This window comes from Eretmochelys imbricata, chromosome 14 (genome assembly GCF_965152235.1).
Source record: "Eretmochelys imbricata isolate rEreImb1 chromosome 14, rEreImb1.hap1, whole genome shotgun sequence".
NCBI lineage: Eukaryota > Metazoa > Chordata > Testudines > Cheloniidae > Eretmochelys > Eretmochelys imbricata.
Window position 1 is genome coordinate 34697878 of NC_135585.1, and position 14829 is coordinate 34712706.

Genomic DNA, 14829 nt, shown 5'->3' on the forward strand with positions numbered 1-14829 from the left:
CTGTGTAGCAATGCCGTACCGCGTCTGCCAGCACCCAGGAGAAATATGGTGACGGTTACCTGAGCGGGCTCCATGCTTGCCGTGGTATGGCGTCTGCACAGGTAACTCAGGAAAAAAGGCGCGAAACGATTGTCTGCCCTTGCTTTCACGGAGAGAGGGAGGGAAGGGGGCCTGACGATATGTACCCAGAACCACCCGCGGCAATGTTTTAGCCCCATCAGGCATTGGGATCTCAACCCAGAATTCCAATGGGCAGCGGAGACTGTGGGGACTGTGGGACAGCTACCCACAGTGCAACGCTCCGGAAGTCGACTCTAGCCTCGGTCCTGTGGAAGCGCTCCGCCGCGTTAATGCACTTAGAGCATTTTCTGTGGGGACACACACACTCGAATATATAAAACCGATTTCTAAAAAACCGTCTTCTGTAAATTCGACCTTATTCCATAGTATAGACATACCCTAAGCAAGTCATTTTTAAGTCAGGAGAAACTTGGGGTACGCAAGACAAATCAGACTCCTGAAAGGGGTGCAGTGGTCTGGAAAGGTTGAGAGCCACTGCCCTAAGTCATCTCACAGCCTGGGACGTCTTCTCGACTGACGCTCCGCAGGGAAGTTAGAGATGAAGGAGAACACCAGAGCCCAGCTTCCCATTACGGGGAGGGGGAGGAAAGACTCACCCCTGGGCCTTTCCTTGTTACAGGGACCCACAGTGACACGGACTCTCTCTCACTCTGCAGCTTCTCAGGCTCTGCTGCTGGGAAAAGCTGCGGGTGGATAAAAGGCAGCCAGGTTCTGTCTGAGACGTGTGCCGTGGAGCTCAAATGGATCTGCCAGAAAGAAGCGGCCGTGATAGAAACAGTGCAACTGAGGATCCACATTTGTGTAGCTGTAATGTGAAGTACCCCCTGTTTAGTTTCCTGGGTACGGCCCTATCAAATTCACCCATCCACTTTGGTAAATTTCATGGTCATGAGATTTTTGAAAGTCTTTTAAAATTCACAGTTTTAGCTATTTCAATCTGAAATGTCACCCTGTTGTAACTGTGTGGATCCCATCCCAGAAGAGGGTCATGGGGGGTCTCAAGGCTATTGGGGGAGGGGTGTCATGGTATTGCAACCCTGACTTCGGCACTGCTCCTGGCAGTGGTGCGACCTTCAGAGCTGGGCTCCCGGCCGACAGCCACGGAGCTTTCTGCTGCTGGGGGAGGTTCTGATCTGGCCCTGGGAGCAGCCCATGCAAGGGACGAGGTCCTGTTCCTCCCCAGCCCAGCCCGAACTTGCAGCTAGAGCCTGGCACACGGTAGGAGCCCCTGCCCGGGACACTCCCAGCCCTGCCCCTCCCCCGTTCCAGGGTCCAGCACTCAGAGGTTAAAAGGGCCTGGAGCTGGTGGGTGGCGGGGTTCCCTCCTGACCACCGCTCTCGGGGCAGTTGCCCGCATCACCCACGCATAAGGTTGGCCCTCCCCCCCGCCAATCCACCATGCCACCCTCACTTCTGCACTGTTGCTGGCAGCAGCGCTGCCTTCAGAGCTGGGCACCAGACCAGCAGCTGCTGCTCTCTGGCCGCCCAGCTCTGAAGGCGGGGTAGACATAAGGGGGGCAGTTCTGGGACATATCCCCTCCTCCCCCGGCCAGATTTCACAGGGGAGACCAGATTTCACAGGCTGTGATGCATTTTTCATGGTCATGAATTTGGTAAAGCCCTACTCACGGGGCGGGACTGGGGCTTTAGGCAGAGCCAACTCTGGGAGGTGCTGGGACTCAGGTGCCCCGCGCAGTCACAGTTCCTCTCCTCGGTCCTTCTCACTGGGCTGGGGCCTTGGGGTGTAATTTTTAACTGCCTGAAACCTGCAGTAAGTTAATACCCTGCAATGCTTCCCAGGATACCCAGGGCTGGGAGGCACCTCGCCACCACCTGCCCTTTGCCTGAGGGAGCCTTGTCTGTGCCTGCCAGGGGTCAGCTCCCCAATTCCACTGGCCACACGCACTTGCTGCTGGGCCTGCAGTCACTGCAGGGTAGGAACAGGCCCACTCTGCCCTCAAGCCCTCTGAGCATCAGTCTGGAGCTTCCAGCCCCTGGTCCCCTAGGCACTGGCAGGATTCACAGATTCACTATTTCCAAAGGAACAGTTAACATCCTCTGCCCCAGCTTACCAGGTCCAGCTCAGATCACTGCTCCACTTAACACACAGCGCTGCCATAGGCTCACAGCGAAATCATGCCTCGGTTTAACAAAGCCAAGAGTCAAGTGGAAGTGTTGGAAACAAATGGTTACATATAACAAAGTCATAACATGCATTCTAGAGCCGAGACTGAACTAACAAGATATTCTCCTGTCTAACCAAGTACAGCTCACCCGAAATCCTTGCAGCACTTCACAGCCAGGCAGGCTCGGACCCTTCTTTCATGAGACATGCATACTGTCAGTTTGTCTCGAAGGGCAAGGATCCAGTATGTCTCTGCACACCGAGAGAGATCAGACCAATCCTTTGTCTTTATGCTTAAACACGACAGATGGACACACACACAGCCCCCTGCTGTTAGTTTCTTCCTGTAGATTTCCCTTTTTTGTGGATTTTGCAATCTAATTTTGCACCTGGCTCAGTGCGCAAAGAGACATCCAACATCAGGCACACAATACACAGATGGCCAGACAGGGAGGTAACCGCAGTTGCCTCCTGTCTGAAAGGAGGATCTGAGGTACATCACCTCCCGTGACCTGCCTTAACTCCAAGACCTTAAGGGCATCATTGTCAGTCTGGAGACACAGCTCCTTACGTAGTATCCATACAGAGGTCTTGCTCCGATTATGGCAGCTTCTAGCAGAAGCTTTTTTCTGCTTAAAAAATTAAAAATATGTGCAACTCAATAATTATACGCATGCGCAGTAGCACAGAATTCCCCCAGGAGTAATTACAGGGACACAATAACACCATCTCCTTGTATGGTGTTGAGCCATGGGCGACCCGGTTTGGTCGATGCAGTGCGAGTGTAGACACCGTGTTACCCATGTCCATCCTAAGAGTCCTCCATCAGCAATCCCATAATGTCCAACACTGACTTCTCTGGTCACAGTTGTGAACTCCACGGCCCAGGAATCTTGGAGACCAGATGCCAGACATAACCTTTTAAAACCCCACATATTTTTGAAATGCTTTTTTCTAATTGCCCAGATTGATAAACACTCCTAGCAGCTCTCAGTCGTTGTATGCAACTGCTCATGCTAATTACATAAACTAGACATGATCCTGCCTAGAGTAGACAGGAGGTATTGGAAATCGTCATGGCCCCCATTGCTGCAGTTCTTCTTGTGGGTCTGCAAATACTATAGGATTAGTCATCCTGTGCTTGCAACATTCATGACAACAGTGCGGAGCTGTGCAAGCTCCATGCTTCTGTCAAAGATGGTGGATAGTGAAAAGTGCCATGTTGGTGAATATGTGCAGCACTGATGCAGGGAGCCAAGTTTGCATGTGTGCAAGTGATATGCTAACTGGGGCATCTTTCTGTTGATATAACTTGCACTGATGAAAGTTTTTAATGTAAACATGGCTTTAGTATCAAATGACCAACTATAAATTCAATGTAGTAACTCGATTTAAAACTATAATTTGACTTGGTATTAAAACTTTCAAACAAAAAATGAAATTAGACAAATCTAATAGGTTGGATGGGACAATCAAGTTTAAATCAGTGTCAAATTAACAAAATCTAGCAAAATCTTTAATACTTCTCTTACTTTGTCTTAAGAAAGAATCAATCTTAGGCATAGCATGATTCTTAATTAAATTCAGAGTCATATGATTACTACAGCTTGAAATGCAGCAGCATTTAGACATGTCTCTAGCTGAAAATGGTTAGAATAATACATACAAAAGTTGGGGTACATGAATCACCAATTCTTCCTGGTTCAAAGCAAGAAAGTCACAAATAAACCATTCTCCTACCTCAGTGCCCAGAGACAAGTCAGGACATCACACTGACAATCCAAAGGAGCCTATCTGTATGTATCCATTGTACTAAGGGTGGGGTGGGGTGGGGGATTCACAAAGGTTCTTAGACTCCTTACTAGGCACCCCTGTGGTAACAGCACTCCCACTCAGGTTCCATCTATCCCTGTAGGCTCTTAACCTCACTCAGCACCTACGTTTTTGTGGTAAAAATCCTCTAGATGCCTATGTTCCTGCTTCTAGGCATGCACCCAGCTGCCTCATTCTAGGCACCCAAGCCCTTGTCTCTCCTCTAAGCCCCAGTGCAACTCACAAACCAGGGGAAGGTAGGTGGAGGCCCAATCTGGTAAGCATGATCAGAGGCTGCCTTGCTCCACACAAAACAGGCAGGAGGCTGGGGGAGGGTGAAAGGAGATGGTTTCCCTCATAGCTTTTAGCCCAGTGGTTAGGGTGCTTACCCAGGATGTGGACGTTACATGTGAAAGCATGCAGTTTCAATCAGCACTAAGTCAGTTTTAGTTACAATAGTGTCACATTCAAATCCTATAACCCATTCCAGTTTTGTTTTAGAAGAATTTTCCGCAATCTGAAGCAGTTTTAAGGCTTACTTTTTACTATTTCTAGCAGAATTCTTTTCTTTCATACCATTTGAAATTAGGATCTTTTTCAGAATTGGATGGAAGTTGTTGGGTTTATATGAACTGGGTACTTTTCAGTTAGCAGCACCTACCAGCCCAAGAGTCCAGTTTTAGGGAACAGAACTGAACTCCAATGGGAAGCAATAATTATGCTCTCCAAGGCCAAATTCCAACTTCCCTGAAGAACAGAAATTCCCTATAGAATTTTAGCAACAACAATTGATTTCTTAAACCTTTACAGAAATTCCAGCTGCCATGAAGTTCACAATCTTCTTCGTGGCAGGATTTAGGATTTTGTCTTCAGGCACACTTAAAGAGTAATTGGAGCCAGGGGACTGGACTCAGAGATATCCACCTCACACATGGGTGCCCTAACCACCAGTCTATATTGTCATTTTCACTGTCTGTCTTGACCCAACTCTTGGTTCTAGGATATATTGAGACACCCACCTCAGAATATCTGAGAGCTGAGAGGTTAGGGCACTCCCCTGAGAGGTGGCAGATCCCTGTTCTAAACTCTTGGCTTTATTAGGTGCGGAGGGGACTTGAATTGGTCTCCCACATCCTAGGTGAGTACCCTAACCTCTGACCAAAAGATTATGAGGGAGATTCCCTCACTGCAGAGTTAGGCAGCCTCTGAAAATGTCTATTGGACTGGGCCCTATCATCATAGCATCGTCTCACTTCCATGACTCATGAACTGGAAGCAGAGATATACGCCTATTCCCATAAAAGGAACGGGCTTAGGTCATACACTCTTGTCAGGATGCCACACTAGGTAGCTTACATGGCTCCCCATGTAATGTGTGGGGATTTGGGGATTCCATTCTAAGGCACCCATCTCTCCTCATTCATTTTATAAGGGGCTTGGTCACATAACTCAGTCTTTGTGGATCCCACTGCTGTTCCTCTGATAGTCTATGTACCCAAAAGTTTGGCATTTGGAACACTTTGTCACAACTCTTAAGTCCTTTGATGGATTCTAGCCTAAAAACATTATCAGGGATGAATGAGAAGTCACAGCAGACAAGAAAAAGAGGGGGTTAGGTGTACAACATCACACTTAAATGAAGTGAAGTGGCTGAACACAAAACATTCACATTTGCCAAGAAGTCATAATCAAGTCCCATCAGAGCAGTTAAAGAGTTTCTCTCCTGTGTGGATTCTATGATGATTGTGAAGATTTGAGTGCCGAGGGAAGCTTTTCCCACAGTCAGAGCAATTATCGGGTCTCTCTCTTGCATGTAGTATCTGATGTTTAATAAGGTATTGTTACGGAGTCCCTGGGCGATGCTCCGGAACTGCTCCCTATGAAGCCAGTCAGGACTCTGGGGCAGTTGCCTTTCTGTGAACAGCCTGTCTTCAGGACACAAAGCTCACACAGCTTCCACCTTCCTTGGTCTGACCTCGGGGCATTCAGCATCCTCTGCCTCTCCGTGCGCTTCCCACAGCAAGTCCACTCAGGCGGGGCTCCTGGGGAAGGCAGAGGGTCCTGCACCCCAACTTCGCAGTCAGACGTGACTCTCAGCCAGCCAGTAAAACAGAAGGTTTATTAGACAACAGGAACATGGTCTAACACAGAGCTTGTAGGTGCAGAGAACCGGACCCCTCAGCTGGGTCCATTTTGGGGGGCTGTGAGACAGACAACCAAGTCTGCCCTTCACTCCATGTCTCCAGCCAGCCCCAAAACTGAAACTCCCTCCAGCCCCTCCTCCCCTGGGCTTTGTCCCTTTCCCGGGCCATGAGGTCACCTGATTCCTTTGTTCTCCAACCCTTTAGCTCTCACCTTGCAGGGGGAAAAGGGCCCAGGCCATCAGTTGCCAGGAAACAGGGTGTCGGCCATTCTCTGTGTCCAGACCCCTGCACACACGTGCCCTCTAGGGCTCTGCAATGATCATACACCCTTATCCCACCACCTAGATACTTAAGAGCTGCCTAGGGGAAACTGAGGCACCCCCACACTATTCAGAGGAAACATTAAGAACAGTCCCACTTTGTCACAGGTATGAACTCTGACCGAACTTTTCCCGCAGTCAGAGCAGTTATAGGGTTTCTCTCCTGTGTGAATTCTCTGATGTGCATTAAGGTTTGAGCATTCCCTGAAGCTTTTCCTGCAATCAGAGCAGTTGAAGGGTTTCTCTCCTGTGTGGATTCTCCTATGTCTAACAAGGTCTGAGCTCTGACGGAAGCTTTTCCTGCATTCAGGGCAGTTATAGGGTGTCTCTCGTTTGTAGTATCTGATGTTTAATAAGGTATGAACTCTGACTGAATCTTTTCCTGCAGTCAGAGCAGTTGAAGGGCTTCTCTCCTGTGTGGATTCTCTGATGATCAATAAGCCTTGAGCGCCGATGGAAGCTTTTTCCGCAATCAGAGCAGTTATAGGGTCTCTTTCTTGTATGTTTAATAAGGTCTGAGCTCTGACTGAAGCTTTTCCCGCAGTTAGAGCACTTACAGGGTTTCTTTCCTGTATGAATTCTCTGATGTGTGACAAGGTGTGAGCTTTCCCTGAAGCATTTCCTGCAGTCAGAGTAGTTAAAGAGTTTTTCTCCTGTGTGGATTCCATGATGAATGTTAAGATTTGAGCACCGATTGAAGCTTTTCCCACAGTCACAGCAGTTGAAGGGCTTCTCTCCTGTGTGGATTCTCTGATGTTCAATAAGACTTAAGCACCAAGGGAAGCTTTTCCCGCAGTCAGGGCAGTTACAGATTCTCAGTTGTATGTATTCCCTGATGGATAATAAGATTTGAGTTCTCATTGAAGTTCTTCCCACAATCACAGCAGTTGAAGGGTTTCTTGCCTGTGTTGATTCTATGGTGTAAGATAAGGACTGGTCTCCATTGGAAGCTTTTCCCACAGTCACTGCAAGTGTAGGCTCCCTCTTGATCATGTATTCTCTGTTGATCAGTTTCTTTGTTTCTTTTGACCACTCTGCTCCTGTGGGTGGATTTACCATGTCCCTCTCCTGGATGGTTTCCCTGCTGCCTATCTGGCCTGTGCTGACTCTCACAAGTTTCTCTCTGCTCAGGATTCTGGGAAACATTCCCTTCAGATCTTCCCCATAACATCCCATGTGGTGCCATTTGCTCAGGACCTTCCTGCTGAAGACTCTTCTCGCTGTTCTCACTCACCGTCCCATCCCCTGTGGGATAGAGAGATAATCCAGACAGGAGCCATTTTCTGTGCTGGGGGGAAAGGAAAACTCAGAAAGGGGAACAGGAAAAGGGGAAAACACACCCATATAATAGCTGGGGAAGTTGAAATATCATGAGCTGAGTTCATCCTCCTTCCTCACAACCCCTCCCCAGAAGAGAGAATCCATCCTTCCTCCACATCCTCTCACTGGAGATGAAGACAGGCTGAAGGGTCAGATGGGCATTTTCATCAAGTCTAAGTGACATCTGCTATGAGGATACAGTAATTGGTTTCTGAGTCAGTTTAGCTGATTCCTCACCTGTGTGGGTGTCGTTGATGATCGCCTCTTCCTCATAGCCTTGGAGATTCGGGATGTGCAGCTCCTCCCCTCGCTTCATCCAGAGTTCACATTAGGTTTGGAAATTGGAAATCCTGCTTGGGAAACAATTTATCATGTGTTGATCTTGTTTATTAAGGTCAGCCCTATTACTACTTCAGGACCCAGGATCTGAGTCACCCACTGTCATAACAATACAGCTAAGGGTAGCCTAGAATTCCTCCTTACCTGTAAGGGATTAAGAAACTCAAATAACCTGGCTGACACCTGACCAAAAGGACCAATGGGGAAAGAAGATACTTTCAAATCTTGGTGGGGGAAGGCTTTGTGGTGCGTGTTCTCTTGGGAAGCAGAGAAGCATCAGGTCAGAAAACTCCTTCTCCTATAAACCATCCTAAAAGGCTCTCATATGACAAAAATTGTAAGTAAAAGCAAGGCAAGGCGTCTTAGATTATCTTTTGTTTTGCTTGTGAATTTTTCCTTTGCTAGAGGGAGGTATATTCCTGTTTTTTGTAACTTTGAAACTAAGCCTAGAGGAAGTTCTGCTGTGTTTTTGAATCTTTTGTTACCCTGTAAAGTTATTTTCCATCCTGATTTTACAGAGGGGATTTTTACCTTTTAAAGAAAATAAAATAAAATCCTTCTTTTAAGAACCTGACTGATTTCTCTATTGTCCTAAGACCCAGGGGTTTGGGTCTGTGATCACTTTGTAACCAATTGGTTAGGATATTATTCTCAAGCCTCCCCAGGAAAGGGGGTTGTAAGAGCTTAGGGGGATATTTTGTGGGAATAGGAACTCCAAGTGGTCCTTTCCCTGATTCTTTGTTAAATCACTTGGTGGTGGCGGCAGTACCTGTCCAAGGAAGGATTTGTGCCTTGAGGAAGTTTTTAACCTAAGCTGGTAGAAATAATCTTAGGGGGTCTTTCATGCAGGTCCCCACATCTGTACCCTAGAGTTCAGCATGGAGAGGGAACCCTGACACCCACCCAGAGAGGCTTCTTCCCAATCTTACAGAGACTGGGCTATAGACTATACAAGATCCCATGACACTCATCTGGAGTAAAGGTGCATTACCTCTGCCTCGGGAATGGCCCAGATTATTGCCCAGGGGAGTTGAGCATTCTGCTTCACTCTCCAGGGTACAACTAAATCTCCATCATGGCCAGTTCCATTCCCCGCATCCCACGCCAGAACAGGAACACATTACTTAAAACGTGAGCTCTTGTGAGGGCTTGCAGGTCTGAAACCGAGGCCCAGAGGCAGTGCTCAGATTTCAGCTGCCGCCTCGCAGGTCACTTAGAGCTTGTAGAGAAAGGATCTAGCAAAGTTGTAGCTCCCCAAGGGCTCTGTTCACAAAGCTCCTGAGTGGGGGCGACGGCTAACCTTACTATTTGGCTTGGATGCACTACTTAATCCAGAAGGAGACAGAGAAAGTTCTCTGAGCAACTAGGTGAATCCTTGGTTGGCTGCTTCAGGCCCTTTCGACGCTCCTGATACCTTACTGCCTATGCGGGCCTTCAGGCTGCCCAAATTAGCTTCTGCTCCTGCAGCTGGCCATGGTGGCATTTGGCTGTGCTGATCCTCCGGGGGCGTGTGTGGCTATGGCTACAGCTGAGCTCTCCTTCTGCTGCCTTGGTTCTACTCTGCCAGCAGCAGCCTCTTTATGTTGTTTCCCAACCTTCCTCGGGTGCCCAGTCCTCCACCTCCTTCACCTTTCTCTGGGTGCAGGTGGCTCAGTCACACCCCTCGGTTGGAAAGAATCTACCTTTCACATTTTTATATCTTTGTGGGCCCATTCCTCACACATTCAGCCAGACCCCTTCTTGGACCATCATTTAGTCCTTGGGAAGGTCCCCCTGTGACATTACATGATTAAAATAGGACCATGTACATCATTGTTGCTACCAAATCTTGTGCAAAATGTCATGTGAGGTATCAAGGGAAAAGTTATGATTTGCTGACTATGTTTATCCTGTTTGTATGTGTATATCATTTTTTGTACTTCCAGTTATTAATATTGACTATGTACCTGTATTTCAAATATGTTTGCTCCTGTGGTAACACCCTCAAGGTAGTTTACATCTAGTCTAGTCTGCACATTGTGAATGGAGTATTCAATTGATGGCCCATCAACAAACACAATGGAAACATCTCCATTTTGCGTCTTCCCTGCTCTGATCTCTGGACTATAGACTTATACTATTGGGAGCATTCTGACCTTCCAATCTTTTGGAAGGAAGCAGAGACTTAACAAGCCAGTAGTTTATGTCATTACTGCCTCAAACCTGATACAAAAACTTTGCAATGTGCATATGTATTTGATTCCTTTAACCGATTTTAATTCTCCCCTCTTTCTCTTCTCTGATAAATAAACCTTTAGATATTAGATACTAAAGGATTGGCAACAGCATGACTATTGGGTAAGATCTGAGTTATATATTGACCTGGGTACATGGCTTGTCCTTGGGAATCAGAAGAACCCTCTGGTTGATTAAATTGGTTTTAAATAAGCACTCATCAATAAGTCTAGAGTCTGCGTGTTGAAAAAAGGACTGGAATATCAAAGGAGGCTGCATTTCTGACTTCTTGTTAGCCAGCATGGTGAGACAGAAGTTCACTTTCGTTGCTGGTTTGGTATATCTTATGGAAGAATAATCACCAGTTTTGGGGTGTGTCTGCCCTATTGCTTAGCCGTTTGTCCTGAATTTGGTATTCTCAGTTGTGACCCCCTGAGGCACGGTGACACCCCCTCGTAGCTGAGCAGCTCAGGCTGGCTTGCTGGCATTGTAATAATACCATGTAAGAGGATGCTGGCTTTGTGGAGTCCTTCCGGGAGGTTTGGCTGGACTGGTGACTGTAGAGGCACGGAGATGTTGGGAAGTGGTCAAGGTGAGTGTCAAGCTGTTTTGCTGAGACTACCCCACCAGACCAGTGTCAGGAGTAGGGCCCTGCAGCTGCACTTGCTCTGTGCTCCTGACACCCTAACGAGTTGGCTAGGCTGCCTGATGACCTGCCCTGCCTGACTGGCTGAGGAAGCTAGAAAGCCGGTTCTGAAGCACAGCAGCAGTAGTATCTCACTCGCTGCTCAAGGCACATGGCCATGGACTGTCTGCCTCCTTGTGCTCATCTCTCCAAGCCCTACTCCTGCTTCACTCCTCCACAGCTCCAGTCCATCTCCTACCCTGCACCCAGTCTTGTTCCTCTCCTGATCAGAACCAGCCCTGGTCCTGCCTTCCTCGGCTCTGATTCCTCACTCCAACCGTCTTGACCTTTGGCTCTGGCACTTGGATTCCAATGACTAGGCCTGACTCCCATTCCGACCACAAGGTCTGACCTTCTATGAACTGGTCCACTGACAAGCAGCTGAAAGAGGGATGGAGCAGTGATGGAAGCCGTGATTGATAAGTTGGAATGGAAGGTCATGGAGGTGGAGAGATGCATGGCTACCAACCCTGAAAATCTGTCCCTGCACAGTGTGTGTTGGGAGAAACACTAGGTCCAAGTTGCTTTTGTCTGGTCATGTATCGGACCCCTTTAGGAGATGTATTGTGGCTCCTGCTTCTTCTGTGCTCTTTAGAAGAGCAGAAGAGCAAAAAAAAACACATCACCTATCTCCTAGCAGAAGATGGCACCCCTCTTGTGGATCTGGAGCACATGTGATAAAGGGTGAGAGCTTTCTACACCAACATTTTCTCTCTGGATCAACCAGTACTGACATTGGAGTGGCCCTGTGGGATGAGCGCCTGAAGGTCGGCCTGGGTGACCGAGACTGACTACAGCTTCCTCTCACTCTGGCCAAGCTCTCAGAAGCCCTCTGTTTGATGCCCACTAACAAATCTGCAGGCATCAATGGCTGACCATGCAGTTTTACTGCACATCCTGGGATGTCCTTGCTGCAGACCTTGCCATCATCTGGGCAGAGCCCCTGGGCAGCATGGTGCTCCTCCTGTCAAGCAGGTGGGCTGTGCTCTCCCTGCTGCTGGAGAAGAGGGACCTCCAAGCCCTGAGGAGTTGGCACTCACTATTGCTGCTCAGATACAAGGTTATGGTGTAAACACACTCCCTGAAGATGATACAGGGACACACTGACCCCTCCTAAGAATAAGGTCAGCATGACAAGGTGATGGATAGGGATGTTTTGATTGAGCCTACAGATGCCAGGTAAAGGGTGGTAACTAACCATGGCAGAGGGGCAATACATAGCTTGTTTGTCTCAGTGTATAAAAGAGAGGTCACAGAAGGGGTGTTTTTGGCCAAGGGGAAAGCAGAAAGTCCCAACACTCACTGAGCTGGTCCATTGTCACGGGCATTCATGTATTAGTGTACATGTAACCAGGGCAATACTACAGTGCTTTGTTGGCAATAAACCTGGCTGAGCACCTTCCCATGACCTGAGTCTGTGATGTTTTTGGGCAGTTTCAGCGAGGTCTCCTGCGTCAGATATCTGCACAGAGCTGGTGCAGCACACAGAGAGAACATACACGTAGCCAACAACTGACGACAAGGCATGCCTTGTGAGGCATCATTGAAAAACTCATCATTTGCTGATCAATATCATCATGGCAAAATGCAAGTAGCTGCATTGTATGTGAAGTTATAAACATAAGCTGCAATCATAACTAAAAATATGCTTTACAAGTAAGTCTGAAATGGCCAAACCAGTTCCTCAGAGACAAAGAGCAAACTGATGCCTCCGCCAGGTGAAAACAAGGCTGATGGATCATTACCTGCTACATGGCCATTCTTTGGCAAGAAACAGGGCGGGACAAAAATCTACATCCTGGCAAAGAAAAAGCCTGTAGTTTCCATCTGCACAGACTGTCTGTTGGCTTGCCCCCAGCTGGAAATGCTTCTCAAATGGAGGCCTGGGAGGCAGTGACCATGAGATGGTCAAGTTCAGGATCCTGACACAAGGGAGAAAGGAGAGCAGCAGAATACGGACCCTGGACTTCAGAGAAGCAGACTTTGACTCCCTCAGGGAACTGATGGGCAGGATCCCCTGGGAGACTAGCATGAGAGGGAAAGGAGTCCAGGAGAGCCGGCTGTATTTTAAAGAATCCTTATTGAGGTTACAGGGACAAACCATCCCGATGTGTAGACGGAATAGTAAATATGGCAGGCGACCAGCTTGGCTTAACAGTGAAATCCTTGCTGATCTTAAACACAAAAAAGAAGCTTACAAGAAGTGGAAGATTGGACAAATGACCAGGGAGGAGTATAAAAATATTGCTCGGACATGCAGGAGTGAAATCAGGAAGGCCAAATCACACCTGGAGTTGCAGCTAGTAAGAGATGTTAAGAGTAACAAGAAGGGTTTCTTCAGGTATATTAGCAACAAGAAGAAAGTCAAGGAAAGTGTGGACCCCTTACTGAATGAGGGAGGTGACCTAGTGACAGAGGATGTGGAAAAAGCTAATGTACTCAATGCTTTTTTTGCCTCTGTCTTCACGAACAAGGTCAGCTCCCAGACTACTGCACTGGGCATCACAGCATGGGGAGGAGGTGACCAGCCCTCTGTGGAGAAAGAGGTGGTTCGGGACTATTTAGAAAAGCTGGATGAGCACAAGTCCATGGGGCTGGATGCGCTGCATCCGAGAGTGCTAAAGGAGTTGGCAGCTGTGATTGCAGAGCCATTGGCCATTATCTTTGAAAACTCATGGCAATTGGGGGAAGTCCCGGATGACTGGAAAAAGGCTAATGTAGTGCCCATCTTTAAAAAAGGGAAGAAGGAAGATCCTGGGAACTACAGGCCAGTCAGCCTCACTTCAGTCCCTGGAAAAATCATGGAGCAGGTCCTCAAGGAATCAATTCTGAAGCACTTAGAGGAGAGGAAAGTGATCAGGAACAGTCAGCATGGATTCACCAAGGGCAAGTCACGTCTGACTAATCTAATTGCCTTGTATGACAAGATAACTGGCTCTGTGGATGACGGGAAAGCGGTGGACGTATTGTTCCTTGACTTTAGCAAAGCTTTTGACATGGTCTCCCACAGTATTCTTGTCAGCAAGTTCAAGAAAGGCTGGATGAATGCACTATAAGATGGATAGAAAGCTGGCTAGATTGTCGGGCTTAACGGGTAGTGATCAATGGCTCCATGTCTAGTTGGCAGCCGGTATCAAATGGAGTGCCCCAAGGGTCAGTCCTCGGGCTGGTTTTGTTCAATATCTTCATTAATGATCTGGAGGATGGTGTGGATTGCACTCTCAGCAAGTTTGTAGATGACACTAAACTGGGAGGAGAGGTAGATACGCTGGAGGGTAGAGATAGGATACAGAGGGCCCTAGACAAATTAGAGGATTGGGCCAAAAGAAATCTGATGAGGTTCAACAAGGACAAGTGCAGAGTCCTGCACTTAGGACAAAAGAATCCCATGCACCGCTACAGACTAAGGACCGAATGGCTCGGCAGCAGTTCTGCAGAAAAGGACCTAGGGGTTACAGTGGACGAGAAGCTGGATATGAGTCAGTGTGCCCTTGTTGCCAAGAAGACCAATGGCATTTTGGGATGTATGAGTAGGGGCACTGCCAGCAGATAGAGGGACATGATCGTTCCCCTCTATTTGACATTGGTGGGCCCTCCTCTGGAGTACTGTGTCCAGTTTTGGGCCCCACACTACAAGAAGGATGTGGATAAATTGGAAAGAGTCCACTGGAGGGGAACAAAAATGATTAGGGGACTGGAACACATGACTTATGAGGAGAGGCTGAGCGAACTGGGATTGTTTAGTCTGCGGAAGAGAAGAATGAGGGGGAGATTTGATAGCTGCTTTCA

The 14829-nt window shown here is 47.9% G+C and overlaps 1 pseudogene; it reads right to left on the reverse strand.

Moving 5' to 3' along the window:
* Nucleotides 1-5706: 5706 nt before the first annotated feature.
* LOC144273982 (uncharacterized) lies at nucleotides 5707-12356 on the reverse strand (annotated as a pseudogene).
* Nucleotides 12357-14829: the final 2473 nt, after the last annotated feature.